General features: G+C 38.6%; 1 protein-coding gene across 5 annotated transcripts in view; it reads right to left on the bottom strand.

Annotated features, from left to right (window-relative positions):
- SEMA5A (semaphorin 5A) overlaps positions 1-15,234 on the bottom strand; it is a 334,501-nt gene that overhangs the window by 247,553 nt on the left and 71,714 nt on the right. For all 5 annotated transcript variants that reach the window (XM_035319102.1, XM_035319099.1, XM_035319100.1 and 2 more), the window contains exon 2: positions 6,746-6,838. The gene's annotated coding sequence lies outside the window, so the exon portion shown is untranslated. The remainder of the gene's footprint in view (positions 1-6,745; positions 6,839-15,234) is intronic.

Genomic DNA, 15,234 nt, shown 5'->3' with positions numbered 1-15,234 from the left:
AAATGGGCAGAAAGGAAAAAAGACCAGACAAAACAAAGAAAACCAATAAACTACCTGATATTGTGTGTATTTGGACAGGTAAAAAAATAAATAAATAAATCTGTGTTTGGAAATGCATAACTCAGACAGACTTATGATGTGAATGACACTCAACTTCTCAAGGAGTAGTAAAAGAAACTTTCTAGCATGCCATGTTTTTTATGTCCTACCTCAGCATGCTTCACCACTGAGAGACGATGAACTTGCATGCTACTGGAGAGTCCCAAAAGTTTGGATGCAGCAACAGGTTCTCTCCATCCTTTACCAAGCTAATTCTCTCCTCAGTTACATAACCCTTCCCCATGACAAGATAGCTGCAGGATGACCTAGCAAAGTATCTATATTGCTGAAGTCACCTTGATGTGTTCTAACTTTTAAATTAACTTCTTTTAATAAAAAAAAATATCATTTATCTTTTATTTGTTCAGTCACTACAGCCATATCGAATTCTACAACTAATCAATGCAATTATAGATAAACACATCTTTGCTACATGGAAAATCCAGTTGGAAGTTCATACATCTTTGCTTTTTAAAGATACAAACCTATATTTACAATGTAATAAATTTATCATATAAAAAGTTATGAAAACAAACTGAATCTGGCTCTCACTGTGCAAAAATCTTTGCATACCTTCAATGCTCTGTAAATAACTCAAGCAGAGGTCATCTCAGCAGGTTAATCATAAGCCATATTGCCAAAATACAGAGTTTGTACTAGCTAGTCTGTATTATCTAGTCCATAGATAAATAAGGTTTTCAATTTCCAGGGCTGTCAATCTTGCACATTTTCCAGCAGTGGATTCCACCATATTTTATAAAAATGCAACCTGAAGCTGAATGAAATATTATTCAAGACACTTTCAGTGGTGTTGTGCAGAAGGGCTTCTAGAGCAAACAGATTACACACCCTGTGTTAATACACACTGCAAGTACAAAGAAAAAAAAAAAAAACACTATCATGTGTAGTAAAACAAAACAGAAAATAAAAAATACACACCAAATCTGTATCAACAGAGACGGCTCAAAGGGTCTCAAAACAGTGCCCTTTCCTGCAAATTCTTTTGACATGTTCAACAACTGAGACAAGGGAAAGCAACCCATGAGATTTCAGACAATTGAGAAATACCTGAAATACTTGAAAGTAGCATCTCAATTGCAGACAGAAGTGTGACTGGTGGAGGTGCAGTTATGCCAGTGTGGAAAAGGTAAACCCTAGTCTTAATTAGAATTTTTATGGGAAAATAAATAAATAAATGAATAAATAAATGAATAAATAAATAAATAAATAAAAAACCATTATTTTCACACCAGGTGTTAAAACTCAGCTTCTAGCTACCATTAATCCCGGAAACTTAACAACAGACACAATGACCTCATCCATCCCTCTCTGATCCTCCTTCACCTTCTATGCAGTCAAGTACAGCATAATTCATCACTTCAGTAAAAAGCTGTTTGCAGCTCAGCGGCCTGCGATTACGTTGCATACCAAGCACAGGGTTTCTGAAAGAGAACAAAGCTCCTTCATTCTACCCAGAAATTGCTGTTGCTGCTTTGAAGCAATGCAGGTTACTTGTAACATAAAAACAACACCAGCTACTACCACCACAAATGAGTCTTTCATTTTTATGCTTCATTTGATGCAATTCTCTGAGCCTGGTCACAAAGGGAAACCTCCTGCCACCACACACACACTGCAAGGAAAATACCAGGAAAGTTAGAAGTGTGAGGAAGGACACTCCTTCACCTGGTTGAGCTCAAAGAATTAAATAGTTTGGGAAATGTCTGACCTAAGCAGTACCTTTAACTGGTAATAGCCAACATTATATTTTTCATCCTTTTTTCTCTTGTAACTGCTCTTACTCTGCAATTCCCCTCCATTTATCCCAAACCACACCCTTGTACCCCCTACTCCTGCCCAAAATATACTTTTTCCTCACGACTCAGTATGTCACTATTTAAAACATTCATGTGTTCTTTGTCCTTATAGATTCTGGACATGTTTCCTAGAATTAAGTCTCCATTTCATCTGCTTTATTCTTGTTTCTGCTACTATTTTAGCCAAATTATTCTTTAACAAAAGCCACTCCTCTCCCTCAACCAATGAAAAAAAAAAAAAAAAAAAAAAAAACATAGTTCTCCTCTCCCATGTTTTTTGTTTGTTTGTTTGTTTTTGTTTTCCATTTTTATTTCAAGTACCTTCAGAACTTTCCAGAAGAAATATAGATACCAGTCCAGCAAATTTAAACACTATTACTGGTATGGATCCATCTATCTCAAGTCCATAAGCCACCAATTGAAAAGCAAAGACATTTCTTTCATTTGCAGAACCTGGTTCTCATCCTGAGAAACTTCAGTAGTTTCTCATATTTGTTTATCTCTTCCCATTTAACTTCTTTAATTCAGTCTAGCTATTTTCCACTAATCTTCTCCCATGACCCTCTCTCTTCAGCACCTCTATCAGTTTGGGACATTTCAATTGCTATTATTATGCAACTCTATCATTTTTATCCTTGCCCTGTTGATCATCAAAGTATAACTCCAACATTTTGCCTCTCCTATTAATATGCAAACACAAAAGTATCTTTGAGTTTAGCACTCTCTTCTCATTCTCTTTATACTCTCTCTCTAGGCTTTCCCATTTCATCTTGCCTATCTCACGCCTCAAAGTCCACCATCTCTACCCAGAAATAAGTGTCACTAGGAGACAGTAGTGAGAAAAGTGTTTTTTGTTTGTTTTTTTGTTTTTCTTTAATTCCTCTCACATTGACATGCAGTACAGACTCTACAGGGAATGAAGTCAGGAAAAAAAAAATTTGGACTAGGAACTGAACTCTCAGTGAAACAGCTTGAACATATTAAGACTAATTGAACTGTAATTCATCAAGTGCCAAAATAAGCATTCATCTTACAGCAAGGGAAAAGTCTCTGAGTTCAGCGTAAGACCTCAAATTACATAACAGCTTAATATTTTTAAAAGTAATTCTAACAACAGAGTTCCTTTCTGGGACTGCACCCTGCAACCTTACTATTTATAAAATAGTACATCAGAACTGCCACAGCAGGCCGGGCTGGGTGTTTAGCCCACGTGGAACAACCACCCTGTCCCCAGGAATAGCCAAATACAGATGTCCAGACAACAGTGAAAAACAGCAATTATGTGGAAATATTCTCCTTCTCTCCACTCCTCGAAACACATACTGCACACCTTCAATTCATCAATTGCAGATGAGCAAGTACCTTACCTAGAGGCAGCACCTCTGTATGTCTCCCCTCTCCCTTTTCTAGCTTTGTTCAGCAGCTCTTTGTAACCATGCAGCAGGCACAGCATCCCGTAGCAAGGAATTCCAGACCTGACTCGCACACTGTGCAAAGAAAATCTTCCTTTCGTTATTTTGAAAGTACTTCCTGCCTGTTTCTTCTTCTTTTTCCTCTGACGCAAAAATAAGGTGGCAGTGAATATTTATTTCCCATCCACACACCTCTTTTGATGTTATAAACCTGTGCCATTATCATCTGTCCACCATCCCTTTTACAACTGCAAGGCTCTCATCTACAGTCTCAGTTGTTCTTGCACAGAAGCTCTCCCATACCTTCTTCATTTTGTTGCCCTGCCTTATTCCTGATGAGCTTTTCGCTTTCCAATTTGACTATACTTTTTCTGAGATAGACCAGAACTGTCACCATATTTCAGACATAAATAACCCACAGATTAAGAATGGCCTAACGAGATTTTGATCTCTGTCCTTTCAGAGCTACTTCTGACATAAATTTTCTTTTTGACAGATGATTTTTTCCATTAAATTACCACTTCTAATAGCAAGATCTCATTCTTGATATGCAAAGGCCACCCCAAAAACATCACCAACCTTGAATTTTGTCTACCATTTTAATGGCCACTTAATCTTATAAGTTTCTTCTGCAGTGTTTCATTCTGCCCCCTCTTTTTACTTTCTTTTGCCTTGAATAAAGCAATATCTGAAACAAACCTTGTCACTACCCCTCAGCTTCTGTTCTAAGCCATTTAGGAATCTAATGGACCCCCCCAGTACAGAGATCTCTGTGGAAATCCACAGGTGATTTCCAGTTGCTATGAGAATTGACCACATTTTCTCCTGGTGTTTTGCTTCCAGTCTTTTAACCAATTATTTACACAGTAGGCACTCCTCCCACCAAGCCTGTGCTTATCTAGATCCTTCAAAAACTTCTTGCAAGGACTTTGAATGCCTTCTCAAATATAAATAAAGCAATACATCGTAAAGTCTCTTTCATCTGTGTTCCTGTTAAATCATCCAAAGGACCGCAGCAGTTTAGCAAGATTTGACTTCAAATCACAAAATTACTGTTTGGAAGGGATCTCTGGGAGCCATCCAGTCTAACCTACTACTAAAAGCCACAAATAGAGCATGTAAGCTGTATCTTTGTTCAGATGAGACTTGAGAACCTCCATGAGGAGAGATCCATCCCCCTCTCCTCTACAGCTGTACTACTATTGAAAAGGATTTTCCTGAAACGTCCAGTCAGAACATTTCAATCTGTAACCTAAGCAAGCTGACCCTCTCCTCCCCGTCACATGGTTTGCTACTACTAAGAACACTGCAGATGCTCCATCATCTTCATAAGCACCCTTTCAAGTAGTCAAATGCTAACATTAGCCTGTCTCTAAATCTCTTCATCATGATTTTGTTTAAAGAAATCAATGCTTTCCTGTATCTCCATCATATTTATCTAGTGCCATTACTAACACACCCACTAATCTATTTTTTTCATTTAATCTACTCAATTTAAACAAGAGGCTTACCGGTTTGTAAGTTCCCAGATTACACTTGAATGCCTTTTAATATGTGGCATCAAATTAGGCATCTTCAAGTCTGCTGCCACTGTAACACTTCATAGAATCATTTAGGTTGGAAAAGACCTCTAAGATCAAGTCCAGCCATTAACCTAGCACTGCCAAGTCTACTACTAAACCATGTCCCTAAGCACCACATCTACATGTCTTCTGAGTATTTCCAGGGATGGCAAGTTAACCATTTCCCTGGCAGCCTAGTCCAATGCTTTCAGTAAAAACAACCCTTTCAGTAAAGAATTTTTCCTAATATCCAACCTAAGCCTCCCCAGCACAACTTGAGGCCATTTCATCTTGCCCTATCACTTGGTGCCTGGGAGAAGAGACTGATCCTGACCCTGCTACAACCTCCTTTAATGTAGTTGTAGAGAGCGATAAGGTCTCCCCTCAGCCTCTTCTTCTGCAGGCTGAATAACCCCAGCTCCCTCAGCTGCTCTGCATAAGATTCATTCTCTAGACCCTTCATCAGATTCATTGCCCTTCTCTGAGCATGCTCCAGCACCTCAGTGTCCTTCTTGCAGTGAGGGGCCCAAAACTGAACACAGTATTTGCAGTGCAGACAAGCCAAGTACAGGGGAAAAATTGCTTCTCTGTACTCCTGCTGGCCACACTATTTCTGATACAAGCAAGGATGCTGTTGGCCTCGTTGGCCACCTGAGCACACTCCTGGCTCTCAATCAGACTGCTGTCGACCAATAACCCCACATCCCTTTCTGCCAGGCAGCTTTGCAGCCACTCTTCCCCTAGCCTGTAGCATTGTATAGGGTTGCTGTGCCCCAGGTGCAGGACCCGGCACTTGGCCTTGTTGAACTTCATACACCTGGCCTCATCCCGTCAGTCCAGCCTATCCAGATCCCTCTGCTGAGCCCCCCTACCCTTGAGCATGTCAACACTCCCAGATAAAGCAAGAGGCTGCATGTCACAGTCTGTAGCTGGTCTATTTCACCCTTCAATTGCTTAAAAACTTGGGCAAGCTACATCTCGTCCTATCAAACCGGGAACATGAAATTTGTTCCAGTCTCTCCTAACAGGCGCTTTCAGTTGATGGAGGCAATTTCATAAGAGTTCCATAGGAAGTGCTCCAGAACAGGAACCACACCATACTTTTCAGTGGTGAATGCATACACACAAGAATTATTTAGCTTTCTGCCATGACTTTATATTGGATCATTTATTTCATAATTCTATATGCAAGCCCCACAGTGTCTTCAACAGGCTTCCTGCTACTGGTATACTTGGAAAAAAATATATATTAATTAATTTTTAGCATTATAGGTGTTTTTGTTGTGTTTTGTTGTTGTTGTTGTTTGGTTAGTTGGTTGGTTTTTGTTTCTTTTTTTTTTTTTTTTTTTTTTTTTTTTTTTTAGGGGTGGGCTGTGTTTCTATTTTCCTCCTTTGAACACAGACTCTGCTTTTTGAAAAAACTTCTTGCTTTTAATAGTCTCCTCTACCTTGTCATTTAGCTATACAGGTTCCCTTCTCCTAAATCTTTTTTTAGACAAATGGTCAGCATTTGTGTGCAGCCTTCAAAGAGCATCCTGAAATAGAGTCTCTGCCACCTAAAAATATTTTACTCTTAGAGTTGCCCTTTCAGTTTTTTTTCTTTAAACAAACATTCTCGTTTTTACATTTTCCCTTTTCAAAGTTAGGCCTATTTTAACAGAGGTGAAAGAGAATTGCAGGTTCTGCTTTTTCTTGCTTTCTTCCCATTTCTGTTTCTCCCATTTCCTTGACTTAGGGAGGAGAGAAAGGCTTATAATGGTCTACAAAGTTGTGTCTCAGTCTTTTTCCAGATAGTATCTTACAATCTCCCCATAACACCACCTACCCACTGAACAAAATACAGTCTCTCACCTACCTTTTAGTCACCATCCCTCTGTAATCATCCACCAGCTCTGTCCTGTGTTTAAGAGCCTAGCAGAGAGGGGTCCTGGGTCTACCTTGTAGGCTCCTAGGAGATAATGAAACAAAAAGAAATAAGTATTGAAGAGTAAGCTCATGGGCAATTCTCAGACATTTATAGCAGTAATAAAACACCTGTCTTTCAAGACAATAAATAAGAAATGTAAGGCACTGAACTGCACAATGGTAAACAAGAATCAAACAGAAAGAAGCAAGAAAAAAATAATTCTTTAAAATAACTGGCAGCTTCAGTGGTGAGAAGAGGAATACTTCTCAAAGAATTAACAAAATCCATGCGAAGTGAATCTGAGAAAAAAACTCACTGTAAAAATCTTCCTAGGTGCCCTAATCACTGCTAAAATTAAATATTCCTCAAACATGGGCTGGAATCTTGGCCTAAGTGAAATTCATGACAACATCCACGTGTGCAAGGCTTTGGTGATCTTTCTTCTTTCCATAAACCAGGAAGTTCAAGAGAAAAATGCAGTCACTGTTTAGTGTCTCAGAACAACACTAAATGTACGTTAAAGAAGTGATCTTAACAATGCATCTCCCTAAGATGTTAATCCATTGCGAGCAACACAAAAACAATATAAACATTCAGAAAATGACCTCTTTTCTTAACTGGAACAAACAAACAAAAAAAGGTACTGCTGATCAACCAATGGCTATCTTGAATCAGCAAGACAGGAATCACATATCATTTTCCTGCTCTCAACACCTCAACAAAAAGGTACTTCAGAGGTAAGAAACAGTAACAGACCATCAATTTAAGCATTCGTTTCTTGATTGAGAATATCTACAGAACAGAACAAATACACTAGCAATCAACAGTTCACCCTTGAACCTAATCAGAGGAATGAGGGAAAAAAGAGTCATTGTTCCACTCTGTTTACTCACTTATATAAAGTGACTGTACTTGATGATTGAAAGTGCTTGCAATTTTTTTCCCTGTGCTTTTCTGACCTATGAAAGTCTTAAGAAGTCTGCTGAATGCACACACAGCACTGCCTAAAAACGTTATATAACGGGGAAACATCACACGTGCAGGAAGAACTCTCCAGGTTTAACAAGGAAGATCCAGGTTCATGGTTATCATGCCCGACTTTCTCACTACTCCCCTGCTCCCTATCACCAAGAACTTAAGGGTTTTATTATTTCTTTTAAATAAAGAGTGTATATTGTATGTGCATGCACACACCCCTCCATGAAATTCAGTGACCTCAAACTTTGCTGTAGAAGCTGCCAACAGCAAATTTATCTGGTGTCTCCATAAGATAGGGATCAAGTGAAATTCAGTATGGAAAGTCATTTCCAATTTCACAGTCCAAGGTGGTAGGTGAAACTTGCATAGCATCACTGTTTTATTTGCCTCCCACTTTTCAGAAAGTCAAGGACAAATTTAAATCTTGGAAGGGGCCCAAGTTTTACTTTTTATATTCCTATGTACCACAGAATACTTGGAACACCTCAGTCCAACTACCTGCCATCCACACACACTGATGACAAAGTATTCTGAGACATTCACCCTGACAATTAATTAATTACAAGAGTTACAATACAGTAAGCTGTACAGAAAACTACAAGCATCACATCTCTAAGATGCTGTGTGGTAGTGATTCATATATACACTCACCACACCAGAACGAGAAGCTGATTTGTTATGCTTTGAAACATTACAAAGAAAGTTATATATATACACTTCAATTTTTCTAAACAAACCTGACAGTACTAGTGCCTTCTATATATGCTTTAGCCCACCCACTGTCCCATTTCAAGATTTATATTTCTACATAAAATCCTCAGATATTATTTTAGAAAAAAAAAAAAAAAAGCTTTAGCAAATTTATTTATATTCTTAAGAAGTACTTAGACAAAACAGGAAACAGTTTGAATTCACCTTAGTGAATTAGGGAAAATATGCACACAGAGTAACAAACCAGTGAAGTCTGGATTTCTACAACTTCATGTCTTGTTTCCTTTATACCTCTTGATATGGTAACCCTGATGTTCCTATGGCACCCTCATTTGACAAGGTATAGTATGTGTTGTGGGAAGAATGAGTACTCAAACTAATTGCTGCTGTTATTCTGAGCTAGCCTATACCAAGCCAATCTGATAGAAATAGTAAATGAAGCCAAAACCAGAAGACTGATTGGAAGGAAAAAACATTATTATTTAAATATTTTATTAAATTTATTATTTATTAAATTTAATATTATTTTTTAATATTTTAAAATGTTATAAGCAGGTTTAACTCTACTTTTCCTTTGTATTAGCACCTTTTTGCTAAAGATGACAAACTAAGTTGACAGTGCTTTCTGCCTGTCTCCCACCCTTTCCTTTCAAATGAATTTTGAAAATGATGACCTGTTTCAACCCAACAAAATCTTCTATGAAAATGGCCAGCCAAGACAAGAGACGAGCTAACTTTCCAAACTGCTGTTCTTCCCTGTATGATAACGAACACTTGCACACATCAGGGAGGACTTAGCCATAGTACATTTGATTTGCCCAGCAGCATGCTAATTTAAAAAATAACAACAAAAGCACACCTTTTGTAAGTGGATAAACAAAACCATAGGTGAATACTAGTGGAAGTTCTCCAGAAATCTTCACTAAATTTACTGATAAATATACAGGACTGCTGTTTCCAACTACTGTTAAACTATGGGACTGGAGTACCTGGTATGCCCAGCCAGCATGATAAAATCCACTGGGGGCACAGAGGAGACATACGTAGTTAACAGCCTCCATGGTAACACAGATGAGGGCACCACTCTCACACCTGTCTAGGGTATTTGGAAAGTTATTTGACTACAGGCTAAATTGAGAAAAAGAAATAATCACAGGACATCTAGACACCATGACTCTTCTACACACTGAGATCTCCCACTCCTGTTGCAGCCACAATGCACAGCTCCAGTAGCGTGGCCTCATCCAGGCAGCTGGGAGCTCGCCTGTGTGCCCAGGATTTTACATAAGATGCAATGGCAACTGTGGTTCACCTGGCAAGGCAGAAATGATGCTAATAGGCATAGAAACACTTCTGCTCTGCACCGTTTTACCAGCCATCCTCGGCACCTGCTGCGCAAACATCATAACCCAAGTTAGAGCAGATGGCATATGTGAGTTTTGCTGGTGCTGGTAGGGTCATGTCAGTTGCACATCTAGGGACAAGGGTTCATTTCCCACCCATGTCAGTGCTCCCACCATCATGTACATTAGAATTAATTTGTCTAATAGTGTTTTAAGTAATATATAAACATATGCTTTTGTTGCTAACTGGCAGCAGGAGAGAAATCATGTCAAAACTGAGCGTACCAAACTGGGGATGGGGGAGGCTACACGGTTATCCTCCCTCCTCTTCCCCTCCTCCAAAACACACCTGCATAATGCAAATACATCACACTTTCAGAAGGTGAATCAAGGTTGAACAGTTAAGACAGCTGCTATATATGACCCTATGCACCTTCTACAAAAACTACCATTTCTCCTTCTAATGTGAGCTAGGTAATATTACCACCTATCTCTCCCTCCAAGCTGAAGAGGTCCTCAGCTAAGAAAAGTGATCTCATTAAATCCAGCTTATTTGCTGGATTAAAGAGCTGACGTGGAAAGATTGCAATTATTAAGCTAAGGTCTAGTCCTAAGGAGCATGAAATAAATAGAAATACTCTTATGATGCTGCATTTCATGTATAAGTCTTTCAAACCACAGTATTCTTTTGAGCAAAGTAAAAACAAAACAAAAGGTCGTAATTCTTAGGAGGAAAAAAAAAAAAAAAATGAGCAAATGAAGGAATGGAGGAAAATCAGCAGTTTCCTGCTTGTCCCGGATAGAAGTATTTAAAACTTCACAGATGCAGCCCACCCAAACACATCCCGCACAGACAGACACCTATGGACACACATTCCAGAGCAGAATGAATGGATGGAGCACTACAGCCACTCCCCTTTCATTCACCTGCAAAGCTGTGAAATATCTAGGTCTTCGCAGATGTGTCTTCTGATTCAACTCAGAAATCACATCTGGACATAGAAGGAGCACTAACAGTACTTAGTCAAGCCTTGCTGTACTCTTGCCTTGATGTCAAGGCTCCGAGTCATCAAGGAACTTGAATGCCCGCGCACACTCCCACGCACAAATCACATTAGCAATAGATCTGACTCATCCAGAAATCTGTCAGGCTTAACTCACACACATAGTAAATCCAGCATAATCAGAACATGAGAGACTTGCAGTCCATATGAAGACCATCTCTGGAGAAAAGGAGATTAAAAAAAAAAAAAAAAAAAAAAAAAGTCCCACAGAGCAGACTCATTGCAAGTGCTGTAACTCATGCAAAAACTCTGGAGTAAGAACCCTGGTCATATTCTGCATGTCAATATGTAAACTACTGGTCACTGTACCTTTTTATCCACTTTTTCCAAAAAGGAAAAACTTGACGAAGAAAATTAGATCCATGAACTACCCAAGTTTTTAACTCTAGTTACAGGAACACTTTATTCTCTACCAGGCCAAAATAAAAGTGAATGAAGAGAGATGAGTGCCAGAATGGGAAATGTATCGTTGACAGGGAAAGCATAGATCAGAGTTCACGAAGTCACCCATCAGCCAGAGTTTGCTGGTTGAAAATTATAAAGCAGAATGACAAAACTTGTATTTGACTTTACAGGGGTCTGCCTAATAACAGTCCATTAACAGCTGCTGAACTTGCCCTACTTATTCTCTTTAACCCCACCTAGGTCAAAATGACAAGACATGCTAGTGTAATTTAAATTTTAACAAACTATCAGATTTATAGCCCAAAAGCAGGACTTAGTTCTTGCCAAAAACCACCATGGTTCCCAAAATAGTATTTTTTAAAGTATAGTACGTTATTAAGAATGTTGACAGAATGAACAGAATTACCCACTTTAAAACAGCAGAGATGGAGAGAAACAGTAATAAAGAAGAAATTATTGTGGTCTTGCTCCCACTGAAGTCATATTTTTCATGAAGACTTCAAAGTGTGTGTGGGGGGGGGGGGAGTGGAGGGAAAGATGGCCTTTATCTGACTTTGTGCAAATCACACAACTGAGTATTTTTATTTGGAATAAATCAGGTTTGATACAACGCTGATCTCCTTGAGTTTGACAGTAAAACACGCTCTAAAAATATTTGCTCTTGTAGAGTGACACCATTTCTCATTGTGTTTTTCTAGTCTTTGACTGAAGTTTATAGGACATTTCAAATGTTCTCTTGACACTGGCATTTGCTGTCTAGATGCCACCAAACCCTTGGAGGGATTCCTGAATCTGGAGTTCATTGAAACGATAGCCCAGATAACTTCTAGTTCTGGGATACTGACAACAGTTACACGTTTTCAGCCAAATAGAGTTAGCACAGACTCCACACAAGCCAGAAACTTAGCACAAGATATGAAGTTTCAGGGCCAGAGAAATCCACTCTAATGAAACTCAATGTATAGAATTGTTAAACCCTGCAGGATAATGTGCCTAAAATTTGGGGGAGAAAGTAAGGGTATTTTACAAGACTTAGATAAAAATCAATGTTTCTAGCACATACTTTGGTGTCCTTAAGACAAAACACAACAGATAAATATACTTATTTTTAAATATTGTGGGAAGGAAACTCTGCAACAACCCTCTCAAGAAATCTTTCTTCCTCAAAATGCATCACTGTATTGCTTCTAACTCTTCTACACCTGTGAGAAAATATTCTCGACTTTACTCCACCCACACTGAGAAGAAAAATGGCTCATAGAATATAATGGTGTTTCCCTTTCAGAAGTCCACCAGGTAATGTCTCATCCTATCTAACTGATTCTCAAACATCAGTCTCTCACCCAAAACTGATGTTAGCATATAAACCTTACATGGTGTCTAAGGAGATTTAAGTTCTTTGGTATCTATGTTAATTTATATTGCTCCCTTTCTTTCATTAATCAGTATGCAGATACTTCCCTCACTTGTACACACAGGCACCAAAAAGGGCAAGTAAGTTAAGAAAGGTAAAACTAAAGGATAAAGTAAGATCCTTACTTTTTTGTAAGTATAAGCTCCTTGAACAAAAGCATATTTAAATATGAAAACATTAAACAATATATCACATTTTATTTTATTTTTTTTTTTAAAAAAAGTGAATCTTGTCAAATTATGTTTGTCTGCTTGCTTGTTTTGGTTTTTGTTTATTTCTTTTTTCCTTTTTCTTTTTTTAATTCAAGTGAAGCTTAGATCACAGAAACATTTTAGAGGGGGCGAAAAAAAAGTACACAACCCTGACGGAAAGGTATACCTGCTTTGATTTACTATTCTGAAAGACATTTTCTGTACTGCAGGATACCAGCTGGTATATTTCCTGTAGCATACTCAATTCAGAGACATCTGCTTGCTAGTAGACCAAGGATGAAGCTTGGGGTTACGAGACCTGGAATTTATTCCTGGCTAAGCAACTGATTTGTGGTGCAGGTTCAAGAGCCTTGCTCTGTCCCTGTTTCACCATCATAAAATGCAAAGATGACTTCTAGTATACACCAGTTTCCTTAAACAAAATGCAAATATATATACAGATATATATATATATGTGTATATCTATCTATCTATATATATATACATGCAGTGAACTGCACTGTAAAAACTGTAGCTCCAATTATAAGCAAACTCCCGAGTATAGTGGCAACTGCAGGAAAGCTTTATGGTTGCACTCTCTTGGTCAGAGCCCAGCTGCCTTCTGGAGAAACAGGACTGAACAGATTCATGTAGGTACTGCAGATGCCAAATAATAATGAGAACACTAATCCTGAATATTGCAGCTGCTGATAATGCCCATTGCCTAACAATGCAGAAAGTATCACATTCACCATTGCCTTCAGCATGCACTGCTACAGATTTAAAAAAAAAAAAAAAAAAAAAAAAAAAGATACGTGGTCTGTAAGAAACCAAGATGATAGTCTAAAGAAAAAAATAACTCAGCGCATATAGCTTGAGGTTATGAGGAAAGCGCCTGCTAATATGCAGCAGGCTCCTGTAATTGTGCAGCTGAAGCAATAATACCCCAACAAAATACCATTAAAATGTGCAGTGTTTAACAACTGCGCCAATTTTCATGCATGTCAGTTTATTCCACAAGCTGGCTTATCCACTTTTAAAAGCTCCAAAATGATTTAAACAAATTATACCCACTACACTTTAAAGGTAGGAGACTATACTAAATCCTGGCTAAGTCTATTAATTTTAAGAGTGAAAAATCAGGGAGAAAAATGGATTCAGAGTGAACTTTTCCAAGTGGGGACAGAGTTCTTAAATACTGCTGTGGATTTGTTTTTTGGTGTAACACATCAACAAGCTTCAGACAATTTCTGTTCTCAGCCAGATGTACTGGAATCATCTATGATACAAAAATAAGTGACAGAATTAACACATTTTTTAATCTACAGTGCTTTCAAAATCTGCCTTTTTTTTTTTTTTTTGGCTTAGATTGATCTCCTTCAGTAATGGACACTTTCTCTTCTACCATCTCAGCATGCATGAGACAAAGGCAAAACTTAACATATCTATCATCAGAGCCAGAACATACAGCACAGTCCATCTGCTACTGTAAATCTCAAACAGAGATGTTCCCCTCCTTTCCCCAGCAAGCTTGCTAGTTCTACTACTCTTTCTGCAGCATGAAGTCAAATGCTGTGGTTTTCTTTTCCCCCCCCCAAATCCCCTCTAGGTAGCTATAGCAAGGATACACTGGTTGTGATCTGGAGGTGTTCCAAAACTTCTCAGAACTATTCTTCCCCATGGCCAAATGTTTTCCCCGTCAGCAGTGAAAGCATTCAATGCTTTGGCATTCTCCTAGCAGCCTATCCCTCCCTTTGCCACCCAACATGCACGCACACTCCCATCTCCCTGGCTGCTCACAGTGCTGAAACGATTACAAATGCCTCAGGCAAAGCAAAGATAAAGAGGAAAACACTTTACGCTTGGGCATCATCCCAGTGAGGACACAATAATTTCCAAGCTCCTCCTCAACAGATTGTGTGTGCGTGCGCGCACGTGTGTATTTAGTACTAACAAAATTAAGGAAGGAGAAGAGTTTAATGACTGAGTAGGATCACTGTCAAGAATTTTATTATAACACCTTGCTTTTTAAAAAGTGTCATTAAAAGAAAACATCTACCATCCTCTGAGGTGTGCCAAGTTTAAAGCAGGCAGGAGACTCCAGAATTAGATTGTAGTTTTCCCCCAGCTAACTTCCATTTCACTGCCCTCCTTGCCTTCTACCCAGTATCTCCACTCTTTGCAGAACATACACTTAGTTTCAAGTGGCATATTGCATCATTTTATTTATATATATTTTTTAAACTGGAAGGCTAAACCACTAAACTCAAGCATAAAATACCAGATTCTGCATTCACCACATTGATGCTCTCCATGTTCACCTAAGGCAGCG

This window comes from Oxyura jamaicensis, chromosome 2 (genome assembly GCF_011077185.1).
Source record: "Oxyura jamaicensis isolate SHBP4307 breed ruddy duck chromosome 2, BPBGC_Ojam_1.0, whole genome shotgun sequence".
NCBI lineage: Eukaryota > Metazoa > Chordata > Aves > Anseriformes > Anatidae > Oxyura > Oxyura jamaicensis.
This window is presented reverse-complemented; position numbering and strand designations above follow the sequence as displayed.